The following is a 14,566-nucleotide window of genomic DNA, read 5'->3' as shown; positions in this document are numbered from 1 at the left end:
GGATGAAGAAAAATGAACTGTTTGTGTCAGACCAGTAGGGAAACCTATAAATCATTATGATCAATAAGGTGGGGCATATAGGGAATTTCCGTTATGGGCTCATCAAAGGGGATGCTTAGAAAAGGAATAATTCCATTTCATAGAGCTTCAGCATGAAAGATTAATTGACAGCCAAGATCTGCCTGAAGGGAAAAAAAATGTGATTTCCCCCCTCTTTCCCCACCCACACTCTTCCGCCCTACCCTGTTGTTTTTCTTCATGTTTCTACTTTCCTATTTTGTAACAGCTCACTCTTCTTTCCTATTATTTTTCCTTATAATATTTTAATTGATCCTTTTGGAACATAGAAAAATGCTTTCCCTCCGCTCCCTGTACTAACATCATTGCTTGAAAATATTCCAGAGGAGCAGATAAAAATAAATGTAGGGAAGCATTCTGTGCATAAGGAATATATGTAGGTGATAATGGCTGTATATATAGTTATATTTTGCATGTAATTATCAAATTATTGTGCACTTTTTATTTGCTGGCTTCAAAGTATTCTTACCTTTGTATCTCATAGACCTTTACCACATCCACTTTGAGAACCACAATTAGTAATTCTGTTTCACAGTTTGCAGTGAAGGCACTGAGGCACGCACATTGAACATGATGGTAGAAGCACACACTAAAGTGAAATAAGAAGCCTTCTGGTGTATTTACTGTTGGCGTCAGAATGTACTCAGCTGCAGTCTTCACTGAAGCATTAATGCTCTGTCTTTTATCTAAGTTGAACAATTTTGGCTCATTCTAGCATCTAATGCCTCAGGTTTTCACTCCTGGAGTTTGAAATGGGGGAAAACTTGGTTGTCTTTTGAAAGTTAAGATTTATCCTTGAGTTTAACTGGAGTTTTCTGGAAATCCACTGAAGAAAGTTTCATTGTTTTGCTGTAGAAATTCACTCAGTGGGTTTTCTCTGAAATAAAGAAATTTCAGATAGATTTTTCTACATCTCTCCTAGAGTTTACACCTCTTCCAGGGTCATCCGACTGTTCAGCCTTCTGGATTGTTTGAAAACCTCATTTTCCTTTTTCCCTTTATTTCCCTCAAGACGGGTGCTCAGAAGGAAAGATTGAAGATTGCTGTCTTTTTGCAAACAACAAATCCACCGTCAAGCCCAAAACTCATGATCAGTTTTTCTCAAAATCAATCAGTGGCATTTGAGAGCTTACTGGGCAAGAACACTGTCCCAAGCACCTGGGAGATGACAAGAGAGTTAGTAGACTTAATTCCCACCCTCAAGGACTTTACAAGCTATCAGGGGAGACAGATATTAAATAAATTACCAGAAGGGGAAGCAACTGAGTAGAAAAGATATGCACATAAGTGCGATGGAGGTGGGGTGAGAATGCGATTCTTGGCCTGTAAAATTCAAATGCATCAGTGACAGAGTAGGGAGGGAAAACAGGGTGGGGAGTTGAGAGATGAGGCTTCCCAGAGGAGATAACGATATGCAGATCTGTGGAAGAGGCTTTTGGTTGGATGATGAATTTATCTAGGCTTCCAAATAAAGCTACCAATCCCGATTTGAAACGTACTGCCTCCCTCTGAGAGTCAATCAATCAATCAGTGGTATTTATTGAGCAATTACTGTGTGCAGTGCCCTGCGCTAAGCACTCGGGAGAGTACAACTTAATAGAGTTGATAGTTTCCTGCCCTCATTTATGTCTAAAGGTCTTAGTGATACCACCTTACCATATCCACGGCTGTGACGGGAGCCCGGTAACTACATTGCCGTGTTGACAAGCTTACATTAGGCAGATCAAAAATATAGTACAGTAATAAAGTTATAGCAATATTAATGATAATTGGGGTATTTGTGAATCGGTTAATACGTGCCAAGTACTGTACTAAGTACTGGGCTAGATGAAAAATGATCAAGTCAACACAGTCTAAGGGGAAGGGAGAACAGGAATTGCATCCCCACTTACGAATGAGGAAACTGAGGCACAGATAAGTTAAGCGATTTGCCCAGGATCATACATCAGGCTGTTGGTAGAGCCGGGATTAGAACTCAGCATCCGTGATTCCCGTGTCCATGCTGTTTTCACTAGGCCACTCTGCTTCTTACTGTCATTTAGTCCATCCTTGAAGTTAACCTATGCTTCTGTCATCGTAACCTAAAGTTTAGGTGTAAAATTCTTTTATAGGCCATAAGCACACTGCAAGCCCTACCGGTTAATCTTCCCTCTCTGAGGAGGTCTAGGTTTGCTGCTGCGGTCCATCAGCCCCAAAGATTCGTTGTCAGCAGCTTGTCCTGGGTTTATTGCCTTCCAGCTGAGGATATGCCAGCCTCCTTAGAGTCTGAAGAAACCCTGCCTGCACACTTTGCTTCTCTAATGCCATTCTGTGCATTGTACCTCAATAACAGGTGCTTAGTACAGTGCTCTGCACACAGTAAGCGCTCAATAAATACGATTGAATGAATGAATGAATATCATCCATCCCACCACCAACCCCTTCCCCGTGTCCTCCCTCTGGCCTAGACTTCCCTCCCCTCCAGACATGACAGACCACCACTTTTTCCAACTTCAAAGACACATTAAAAGCATATCTCCTCCAAATAAACCTTCATTTACCCTACTCCCTCTCCCTTCTGGGTCGCCCTTGAACTTGGATTTGTGTCCTTTAAGCACTTGATAGTCACCCCACTCTCAGCCCCAAGCACTTATGTACATACTAGTAATTTATTTATTTTAATATCTGTCCCCCTCTAGACTGTCAGCTCCTTGTGGGCAGGGAATGTATCTACCAACTCTATTGTATTGTGTTCTCCCAAGCGCTTAGTACACTCCCCTACACATAATAAGCGCTCGATAATTACCATTGATTGATTGGTTATTGGGCCACCGTAAGAATTCACTTTTGTCATTGCTTTGTTTCAGTTTTACAGAGTTTTTGGATCCATTTCAGCGAGTCATCCAGCCAGAAGAAATCTGGCTCTATAAAAATCCTTTGGTGCAGTCAGACAACATACCAACCCGCCTTATGTTTGTAAGTACTGAAAATTTAATGCATGATTTGACAGCTCCTTGAACTGTAAACCAAATGGGGTTTCATCTCTATTTCTGATGCAAATTAAAAGATAAGGAAATATTCAAAAGTAGAAGTAGGGTAGCCCAGTCTGATGACGATTCAATTCCCAATTTAAGTCACCCAACCAGTAACAATTATTGGAGTTCACTGTATACAGAGTACAGAACCACATAGGGTATAGCAATACAGAGAAGATAGCAAGCAGTGAGCCTAACCCTGCCAGATTTGCGATCTCTTAAACAAATCTGAATTGGAACCAAAAGAAGATGTTTTCACCTCAGTGCTTCAGAGAAAACACCTTCTACGTGTAATCTCTGAGCGATGAGCGATCTGTTTTAACTGACCAATTACTAAGTAAATGACGTAGGAATGGACCAGATTTCTGGACAGTCATCAAGAACAGATCCCATTGATTGTAAAATGAGATGTGATGTTGACTTGACAGTCACTGTGCACATACATTAATCGAACTTACTAAGAATGCCTGTGTTTTAGCAGTGGTTAGTCTTGGCCTCTGAACTGAGCTTGTCCCCTTGTGTGCCCACACAGGCCCAGGATACTGGTTTTGTTGGATGTTGTCTTGTGCTCTGAGAGTGGCAAAGCTTGGGCCATCGTGGGAAAGCCCATGTGTCCACTTTTGTGTCCCATTTGTCCAGAATTACTGCCTCCCAAGGCATCCTGTTCAGCCTTTCTCAGTTCCCTTGACTCTGGCGCTCTGGCTGTGGAGCTGTAGCCCAGGAACCCCTTATGACGTCCTAACAGTTACTTCATGTTCTAGAAATGTGCAAGGCAAACAACCTCCCCTCTTTTCCAGGGGGACCCATACCCCTCTGGAAGTGACTTTGGTTTCATACTAAGGATAGTCAACTCATTCATTCATTCGATCGTATTGATTGAGCACTTACTGTGTACAAAGTACTGTACTAAACGGTTGGGAAAGTACAATGCAATAGCAAACAGATTCTCTGACCACAACAAGCTCACAGTCTAGAGGGAATGGAGACACTCAAAAGAAAAGGGGCCCCAAGATACCCAACAAATACCATTTTTTTAAAAAAAGACCTTACAGTCTAGTGTCCTTATACCCTGCTGCTTCTCGTCTCTCTAATTTATTTTAATGTCAGTCTCCCCGACTAGATTGTAAGTCCCTTTAGGGCAGGGACTGTGTCTGTCAACTCTATTGCACCGTACTCTCCCAAGTGCTTAGTACAGTGTAAATTCATTCCTAGAATCGTATGTATTGAGCACTTACTGTGTGCAGAGCACTGTACTAAGCGCTTGGGAAGTACAAGTCGGCAACATAAAAAGACAGTCCCTACCCAACAATGGGCTCACAATCTAGAAGGGGGAGACAGACAATAGAACAAAACAAGAAGACGGGTGTCAAAACCATCAGAATAAATAGAATAAATGCACACTGTAAACACTCGGGATCATTGATTGATTGAATTGAAAATCCGATTGATTGATTGATTGAATTGAAAATGGCTGCTGCTTCCGAGCCATGGAAAATGGAGCTCGGTGCCGAAAATACAAATACCCGAACCCTAAAGCATCTGATGTTGAATCCTTCCCGAACAGGGAGCAGGCCAGCTGAAATCCAAACTGTTCAGGATAGAGCAGATTGGGAACCTTATTTGAATGAATTCATTCTCCCCTTTCCTCACTGCGTCCTTTCACTATCACTCTCTGTCTCAAGTACGGAAGTCACTGGCGGGTAAGTATTTGTTACTCTGCCTGCTGTCCACATTATGTGTGTACATATTTGTTCAGAGTGGGAATAGGTGCCAAATGGAGTGGAACTGGCTCATCGCTAATTACATTAGGACTTCCTCAACAGGTCTTTCCAAAGCAAATGTAATTGCATTTTTTTAGAACACTCTTCTGTTGTGGCTGACAGCTTGAGCGTCGTCTCTGTTTGCAGTCCGTTAATTACCGAGGTGACTAATCCACGAGCCAAGGAGCCTTAACTCATTTATTTTTATGTTCCCGTTAAGGACCCATGAGTTTGGGGAAAAAAATCACTTTAATTATGACAAGTTAGAAAGATATTTGTATCGTTCAGTTCTGTGAATCTGAAATAGAATATAACCATAACAGCTTTGAAAAGATGCTTTGTAATAATTTTTTAAACTGCAAGGACTGAAAATGGGTATGATGAACTGAGAATGGGATGGACAAGGGTGCTTTTGAGACCTGAGAGAAGTGAAATGCGGTATAGAATACTCACAATTGTTTATAGACGTCTTTCAGATTCGAAGATGATACGTGGGTTCTAATCCCGACTCCACCACTTGTCTGCTGTGTGACCTTGGGCAAGTCACTTAACTTCTCTGTGCCTCAGTTACCTCATCTGTAAAATGGGGACTAAGACTGTGAGCCCCACGTGGGATGACTTGTTTACCTTGTATCTACTCAAGCTCTTGGAGCAGTGCTTGGCACATAGTAAGAGCTTAACAAATACCATCATTATTATCATTATTGATGCTGAACTTCACAATTTTATCGATTGGCAGCCATTTCTATGTACTACGGTCAATTAATCACTGGTATTTATTGAGCACTTTGTGCAGAACACTGTACTAAGCTCTTGGGAGAGTACAGTTCAACAGAGTTGGTATACATATTCCCTATCCACAAGGAGATTGCAGTCTAGAGGACGGCTAGAGACCGATAAGTGAAAAATATGGATTTTGTTTCCAATTGGTTTGGTATTAGTTCTTTAATAAAAAAGTATATTATTCATCATTTGCCTTCCTACTTGCAAATAATTCATATTTCTCATGCTATAAAGTGTACTATGGAAATGAGATCCTCAGGATTATCATGCAGGGTTGTTGAAAATTTGTTTCAAAGACTGGATTGATTAGCTAGGGTTATTTCTTCTGACACTTAGAGACGAAAGACGAGTAAGATTGACTATATTTCCATGCCGGCAGCAAGAAGAGAGGGAGGCTGAAGGAGTTTTCCATTAGCGCATTTCTCAAAGGAAAGATGTGCATTTACTTTTAAGCAGTCATTCATCTTCACTAAATACATAACAAAATAAATTTAACCTTTGTTTCATATCAATTTGATAAATTTCATTTACATCCTTAAAATATTTAAAGCTTTTCTGCAATGACAATGAACCTAGTGTATTTCATTTCCTAAATTACATCTGTAGGGTTACTTAAAGCAGAATGAACTATCTTTTACACAACATAAGTATCAAGCTATGCCATAGTAGTAATTTTAATTAATTAGGCATAGAGTTGCACTGATACTTTCAACTCTAAGATCATTATAGAAGTATTCTCAGTAGGCGCTAGTAATTCATTATCGAATGTTTTCTAAGCGAATCTTGGGATCTCTTCAAATTTCATTTTAATGCTTTGATCCAAACAAATAATCTTATCTAAGAATCTTTGCCGGGGGGCGGGGGTCTGCTTCTACTTACTGAAATATTTGGTCAAGGGCAATTAGTGTTTGGCAACTGCTAATTTCAGATGAGTCATTTCAGTTGTTCTGGTTCTGCATCCTAAAAGCAAAAAGGTCCCAGGAAGGAGCTAAATGCGTGGTACTTGGATTTACGACCCAAATGGCCCCTCAAAATTGCATATTAAGTCAAAAGGTTGTAAGTTAGAACCAGTTTGCTCATAGGAACAGTCTTACAAATGGTTCCTAAACCAACTCTGGGTACATCATCCTCCTGCCTCTCCCCACTCCAGTCCATACTTCACTCTGCTGCCCCGATCATTTTTCCATAAAAGCATTCAGGACATGTCACCCCACTCCTCAAAGTATTCCAATCATTGCCCATCCACCTCCGCATCAAACAGAATCTCCTCACCATTGGCTTTAGAGCACTCCATCACCTTGCCCCCTCCTGACTCACCACATTATTCTCCTACTACAACCCAGCCTGCACACTTCGCTCCTCTAAGCTAACCTTCTCACTGTGCCTCCATCTCACCCATCTCACCGCGGACCCATCGCCCATGTTCCGCCTCTGGCCTGGAATTCCGTCCCTCCTCAAATCCTGTTACAGTCAGATTCGAAGGACAGTTACAGAGACAGTTACTCTCCCCTACTTCAAGACCTTATTGAAGGCACTTCTCCTCCGGTAGGCCTTCCCTGACTAAGCCCCCCTCTCCTCTTCTCCCACTCGCTTCTGTGTCACCCTGACTTGCTCCCTCTGTTGTTTCCCCCTCCGAACTTATGTACATAACCATAATTTATTTTTTTATGTTAACGTCCGTCTCCCACCACTCCCTCCACCTCCATCCCCACCCCCCCCCCCAGCCTGTAATATCACTGTTGGAAGGGAACGTGTCTGTTTATTGTTATATTATACTCTCCCAAGTGCTTAGTACAGTGCTCTACACACAGTAAGTGCTCAATAAATATTACCGAATGAATGAATCATCATCATCATCATCAATTGTATTTATTGAGCGCTTACTATATGCAGAGCACTGTACTAATCGTTTGGGAAGTACAAATTGGCAACATATAGAGACAGTCCCTACCCAACAGTGGGCTCACAGTCTAAAAGGATGAATGATTTTAACCCACATCATTCAGAAGTGTGTAATCACCTGTAGATGAATATCATAGCTGCTTTCCACAACGAGGTAGCCAACTTTTACTTCATTGAAAGAAAAACGGATGTCAGTCCTCCCTGGGTAATTCCACCTGGCACTCTGTCTACTCCCCCTGATCTAATCCCTCCATTCTCTCCTGTGTCCCCCCATCCCACCATCTTGAAGCTTTCCTTCCCTCCCCCCCGGCCCCCAGATTGCAAATTTTAAAATTGTTTCCGCATTTCTGCCGAGGTCCCGTGCATTCTCCCTCAAGTCCACACAGCCTGCAGCCCTTCCTCCTCCCTCCATCCCAACTAGGTTAAACCCCTTATGGGCAGGGATCATGTTTATTAACTTTATGGTAGTGTCCTCTCCCAATTATTTAGTCCAGTATTCTGCACCCAGTAAGCATTGAATAAATACCATTGATTGTATTGTAATGTTGAATCCAGTGTGTTGTTAAGGTGAAACAGGGTGCATACTTAGAAGTGTTGTAAATGCCGTTTGTCTTACCTTGTAACAATTTAATTTTGAGGACTTTCTCTAATTGTTTTTTATCAAGCCTGGCTTAGTGGAAAGAGCCGGGGCTTGGGTGTCAGAGGACATAGGCTCTAATCCCAGCTCTGCCACTTGTCAGCTGTGTGACCTTGGGCAAGTCACTTAATTTCTCTATGCCTCAGTTACCTCATCTGTAAAATGGGGATTAAAAGTATGAGCCCCATGTGGGACTAACTGATTACCCTGTATCTACCTCAGTGTTTAGAACAGTGCTTGGCACATAGTAAGCACTTAACAAATACCATCATTCTTATTACCAAACACTTAGTACAGTGCTCTTTGCTCAATAAATACCATTGATTGATTTGTTTTAAGAGGAATTTCCTGTAACATACATCCAGGGAATTATTGCATCTTAGTTTTTAAAAGGTTTGGATTGTACAATATTTGCAGAAAAGCCAAGGGCATGGTGTCTTTCAAAGAATTTGCCTGCAAGAACGACACTCCTAGCCAAGACTACTTCTATTTGCCCAGAGAGAGCTCTGAGAAATATTTTTTCCTACATAGTCACCAAAGCTTGATTTATTATTTCCAGGATATTTTTCCCTAAAGGGGGGCATCAGTAGCTTTAATTAATATCCCCTTTTCATGCACAAGAGTCTACAGATCCCAAAACAGTGTATAAGAAATGTAAGAAGAGGTTATATGCTCCAGTGCCATGTGTTTGAAGTTTTAATCCATGGCAATTTGGAACAAATAGCTGCTTTAATTCTTTCCTTTCTTAATGACTTGTGCACTGGTCTGTGTGAAAGATATCTAACTCCATAACATCACTCCATTTCAACCCTATCTATTATCAGAGAGCCATATGTATTCTAAAATAAATTATTTTCTGCTATGGATTTTTCTCTATAAAATAAAGATCAAACCTTTTTGAGGTCAACATATCTTGCAGGGCAATGTTGCTATTAATAATTCTTATTATGATTTGACAGTAATACTTTCAAGTACAAGGATTAATATGTTTGCTAGCAGGATAGAAGTAGAATTAGATTTTTATGAAGACATATAAGTAAGGTAGTTTCATGATGGACAGTTTAATTTTAGGACTCCTTTAAAGTTAAGATCCAAACAGCTTTTTTCATTTCGTGATATGATATCATTCGTTTCCTACGGCAAGAGAGAGCTGGCAGAGTAGAGACTTTTCTGAAAGAATAAAAAATGCTGAAATAATTCTTCGAATATCTTTCTCAGCACACCTTTGGCTTAATGCTGTTAGATCAGCTACCATCTGCTCTGCAGCCAAAAATACAGGATTTTTCCTACTGGAGCACTTCCTATCTATCATTGTCCTTTGAATTTTTTGATAATAGTACACCGAGATGCTATCACACTTGTGAAGGAGTAGTTTAAGCAAACAGTTTGAGACAGGGAACAAATAATATTACAAAGAAAAGAGATATGAAAGGATTTTTTTATCCCTAGACAATCCAGGGTCACACTGTATATTACTCAGCATCTTTCAGTGCACTCTTACACTGGTAAAGCACACAAGTTGAAAGAAGTGATGAAAGTGGCTGATTTTGTAAAGTTTTTGCTCCTTTGCAAAGATCCTAGTTATATACAGCTAAATCCAGAGTCCAAATTGGCTAATGAACCCAATGTTTAATGATAGCAAAGAAGCCATTTTTAGGCAGAAGAGCAAATTAGTGGTCCTTGCTTATTCCTTTCTTCCCTGTGGCTCATCGTAAGGTATCAAGGTATCCCAGTGGATTTCACAGTTAGCTAAACTGAAGGAGCCAGCTCACTGCTTTGGTGGTAACTGACCAGCAGTTAAACCTTTATTGATTTGCCAAGGGTTGGACAACCATTTTGATCAGTTTCCAGGAGAAACTGGAGTGGACTCAGGGAACAGGGAAGAGGCAGAACAGCTTTTCTGGAAGCAATGGCCCCTGGGACATCCTGCAGCAGCAAGTAGATGGCTAGAGTTTTGGTATGGCTTTTCTGGCTAATAATAATAATTAATAGTATTTGCTATGTGCTTTCTATGTGCTAAGCACTGGGGTGGATACAGTAATCAGGTGGGGTTCCTCTCCAGTCAGTCGGTCATGTTTATCGAGCACTTACTGTGTGTAGAGCTCTGTACTAAATGCTTGGGAGAGTACGATGTAACAATATAACAGAGTTGATAGATATGTTCACCTCCCACAACAAGCTTACAGTCTAGTGGGGAAGACAGACATTAATATAAATAAATTACATATATGTACATATGTGGGGCTGATGAAGGGGTGAATAAAGTGAGCAAATCAAGTGCAAGGGTGACAAAGAAGGGAGTGGGAGAAGAGGAAATGAGGGTTTAATCATGGAAGGACCATTGGAGGAGTTGTGCTTTCAATAAGGCTTTGAAAGTGGGGAGAGTAATTGCCCGATATGAGGAGGGAGGGCTCTCCAGGCCGGAGGCAGGATGTGGGGACTATGTTTGCGGCAAGATAGAAAAGATCGAGGTGCAGTGAGGATGATGACTTTAGAAGAGCACAGTCCATGGGCTGGGTTGTAATAGGTGAACAGTGAGGTAAGGTTGGAAAGGGCAAGGCAATTGAGTGTTTTAAAGCTGATAGTATGGAGTCCGTTTGATGTAGAGGTGGATGGACAACCACTGGAGGTTCTTGAGGGCTGGGGAAACAAGGACTGAATGTTTTTGTAAATAAATGATCTGGGCAGCAGAGTGAAGAATCGACCGGAGTGGGGAGAGACAGGAGGCAGGGAGGTCAGCAAGGAGGGTATTAGGATAGGTGCTTGGATTAACGTGATAGCAGTTTGGATGTAGAGGACAGGGCAGGACATCCAAGTAGAGCCGTCTCGAAGGCAAGAGGAAACGCGAGACTTCAGAGAGGGACAAAGAGAAGGGCTGGAGATGCAGATTTGGGAATCATCCTCATAGAGGGGGTAGTTGAAGCCATAGGAGCAAGTAAATTCTCCGAGGGAGTGGGTGTAGATAGATAATAGAATTAGGGGGTGAGAGGGAGAGGAGGAGCCCACGAAAAAGACTGAGAATGAGTGGCCAAAGGGATAGGAGAAGAACCAGGAGAGGACAGTATTAGTGAAGAAGCGTGGGTAGCGTTTTCAGGAGAATGGAGTGGTCAAGATTGTTGGAGACAGCTGAGAGGTCAAGGAGGATTAGGATGGAGTAGAAGGAAAAATGAGTCATTATAATTATGGACCATTGTTGTTATGTTAAAAATCAATGCCTTAAATGTAGCTTTAGGCAATTACTAGCCAATTATAATTCATAATCAGACCTATTACCTCTGTGGAACTGTATACCAGAGTATAAATCATTAAACTTTGCTTGGGGTAAGTAGTTCAGTAAAAAATATTTCAGTCTCCAGTCTAAATGAAGCTAACTGGAACTAATTATTAATTAACTCTGCTGACAGCAAACTGGATGCATGTAGAGGTGATTATATGATTTCTCTTTCAGGCAATTTCATTCCTCACTCCTCTCGCAGTCATCTTTGTGGTGAAAATTATCCGGCGAACCGATAAGACTGAAATTAAAGAGGCTTTTCTAGGTAAGTTGTATTGTAAGCCAAGGGCAAAGGAACAACTGTATAATGTCAGCCCTGAAGAATGTGAAAGCCATATTGTTTGTAGCTCATTTGGGTGCCTTGTTTACTCATTTCTTGCTCAAATTAAGGTTGGATAAATGTCTCAGAGTAACAACGCACTTACCATTGTTGTCTAGTGAATGAATAGAAACTGTTTTCTATTCTCCACTTATGTCTGGGTATTCAGGCACTGAATTTGACCTTTGAAAGTCAGCAGATTAGGAGGTATTTGGCAAGAATGTGTCTTTTTCCAAGCTGTAATTTCTGTTGGACTTGGTTTTTCTGGTTCACCTGGAATTACCAATCTTTATTTTGGAAATTGGTATGTTAAGGAGAACTCGGAAGTGATCTATAGCCTTTTTTTCCTTATTGGCCATCCGGGTGTAAAGATGTTCCTCTAAAAGCAAACCAAGAAAAATTGTTCCTTAAATTCCCCCCAAATCCTTATATTGGGATCATTTTCCAGTGGTTGAAGTCTCCAAAGCCTCTTCAAGAATACAGTGTAACTTCCAAGATGTTTTAAATTGCTTTCTTGAGATTCATTCTTTGCTGGATAACCGAGCTTCATTGTTGGTTCCAGTGCGTTACTACATTGCAGAAGTGCAAAGTGCAAAACTTTCTCTTGGTGAGAATGCTCTCTCCTTTCATCTCTAATGGATATGCTGATGCTTTGACTAACTCTGGAGTAAGGTTATTCGCTCAAATTAATGACAATAAGTACAATAATTGTGTTCAGGGCACTGTACTAAGCGCTGGGAAAGAATATGCAGGTAGGTGGTAGGTGGGTAAAGTGCCATCCAGTTCACTGCCATCACTGACCCTTTCCAGTATTAGCTAAATCTACCGTAGTGACATTCCAGAAAAGAGCAAACTATATCAATCCAGAGTTCCACTTTCTAAGGAAGCATATAATGTAATATTGTATGTCCGATTTTCTTAATAAAACCTTGAGTTCTAAAGAATGAGAAAGAACCATGCTCCATAAATGGTTCTTTTAGGAAAGACAAAAGTGCTATATTTAACAATGAAGAAGAAACAAGAAACAAGGGGCCAAGCAAATACTTGAACTTGAGTTACAAATTCAAGTCTGAATTAGGACAGGGTGATTTAGTGAGCTAGCTTAGCTTTGGCTAAAGGTTTGTAGTTTGCATTACTAGCTCTCTCTGAACCAAATTGTTGATTCAACCGTCTCTTGTTCTAACGATCTTCTTTCAGCACTCTTTGGTGATCGCGCTTTTGAATGGAAATGCTACATTTCAAACACTGGTTTTTATTGGGCACCTATAGTGTGCAGAGCACTGTACTAAGCTCTTGGGGAAACACAATGCAACAGAGTTAGTATACACATTTCCTGTCCATAACCAGTTCAGTATTGCTCACAATGTTCTCCCTCTTCAATAATAACAATGATGGTATTTGTTAAGTGCTTACTACATGCGATGCACTGTTCTAAGTGCAAGGGGGCATATAAGATGATCAGGTTGTCCCATGTGGGGCTCACAGTCTCAATCCCCATTTTACAGATGAGGAAACTGAGGCACAGAGAAGTTAAGTGACTTGCCCAAGGTCACACAGCTGACAAGTGGCAGAGTCGGAATTAGAACCCGTGACCTCCGACTCCCAAGCCCGTGCTCTTTCCACTGAGCCACGCTGCTTCTCAAGATATTACTGCAGCATTCACCTTGGTTCATATGCTGCCTTTCCCCTCTCAGCCTTTAATTTTTGAATCATTTTAATTATTTTTTATTATAAAAGCTCACTTTTAGCATCAGGTAAACTCGTTGTGGGCAGGGAACGTGTCTACCAACTCTGTATTGTATTGTACTCTCCCAAGCACTTTAGTTCAGTATTCTGCAACCAGTAAGCACTCAATAAATACCATTGATTATGATAATTGCATATCTGATCAATATAGATTTTCAAAGATCTTTAGACCGTTAGCAAAATATACCTTTTTTAGCTGGATAGGATGGGAAAAGTAAACTTTGAAAATAAAACATTTAGATACATACACTCAGAGTCAACTTTGTATTGTCTGGGATCATTTTGGGGGGAAGGGAAAGCTTTAATGAACTTTACATTCTTCCCAAGGGAAGCTCTACTTTGTTTAGCCCTTTTTCCCTTAACACAGTTTTCTGGGAACCAGTTAAAGGTGCTTACTGGGCTATCACAGCAATGTAATTATTTCCCAAATCATTGATAGATAAGAAAGAACACTGGCTTGAATTTACACTTTAAGATTCTCACTCCAGAAGACTCTAGATAGTGCATTCACACCTCTCAGAAACTGATTTTCACACACACACACACACACACAAAAAAAAAACCCCCTTGCTTTCACCTCATTAGTTAAAGTGAACTCTGCACAAAGGCTGCAATATAAGCCCAGGGGCTAGGAATTTACTTCATAATTACTACCGTTTTTGTTTCATACTACAACTCTCCAACACCTGAATGGCTAAGGGAGGTTGAAATCCAACTCCTTTAAGGCCAGAGGCTGTGTTGTCCTACCCCGGATTCTTTTCATGCATAAATAACATTTTGGACTATATGGGAGATAGACAACAAGGCACTCAAATCAATGGCATTCCGAGAAATATCTTCATTAGATTCCAGGGCATTGTCTCTGTGCTAAAACATCCTATCTCTGACTGAGAGGCATTTATTCGCCGCTGTTCCACTTCTGCTATGCCCTAGAAATTTTCAGTTTGGCTAGCCCTTGTAAAGGTATCAATTATCCTCAAAAAGGATAGTGTCTGCAAAGCTCTACAAAATATTCTTCTACGTTTGACTTTTCAGGATGAATATTGTCTGGGA

The 14,566-nt window shown here is 40.9% G+C and overlaps 1 protein-coding gene across 1 annotated transcript in view; it reads left to right on the top strand.

Annotated features, from left to right (window-relative positions):
- Positions 1-11,634: 11,634 nt before the first annotated feature.
- PLPP4 (phospholipid phosphatase 4) overlaps positions 11,635-14,566 on the top strand; it is a 56,047-nt gene continuing 53,115 nt past the window's right edge. The window contains exon 1 of the mRNA XM_038758127.1: positions 11,635-11,713. The gene's annotated coding sequence lies outside the window, so the exon portion shown is untranslated. The remainder of the gene's footprint in view (positions 11,714-14,566) is intronic.

The sequence above is a fragment of the Tachyglossus aculeatus genome, chromosome 16 (genome assembly GCF_015852505.1).
Source record: "Tachyglossus aculeatus isolate mTacAcu1 chromosome 16, mTacAcu1.pri, whole genome shotgun sequence".
NCBI lineage: Eukaryota > Metazoa > Chordata > Mammalia > Monotremata > Tachyglossidae > Tachyglossus > Tachyglossus aculeatus.
The sequence above is the reverse complement of the archived record's forward strand: the minus strand, read 5'-3'. Positions and strand labels throughout refer to the sequence as shown.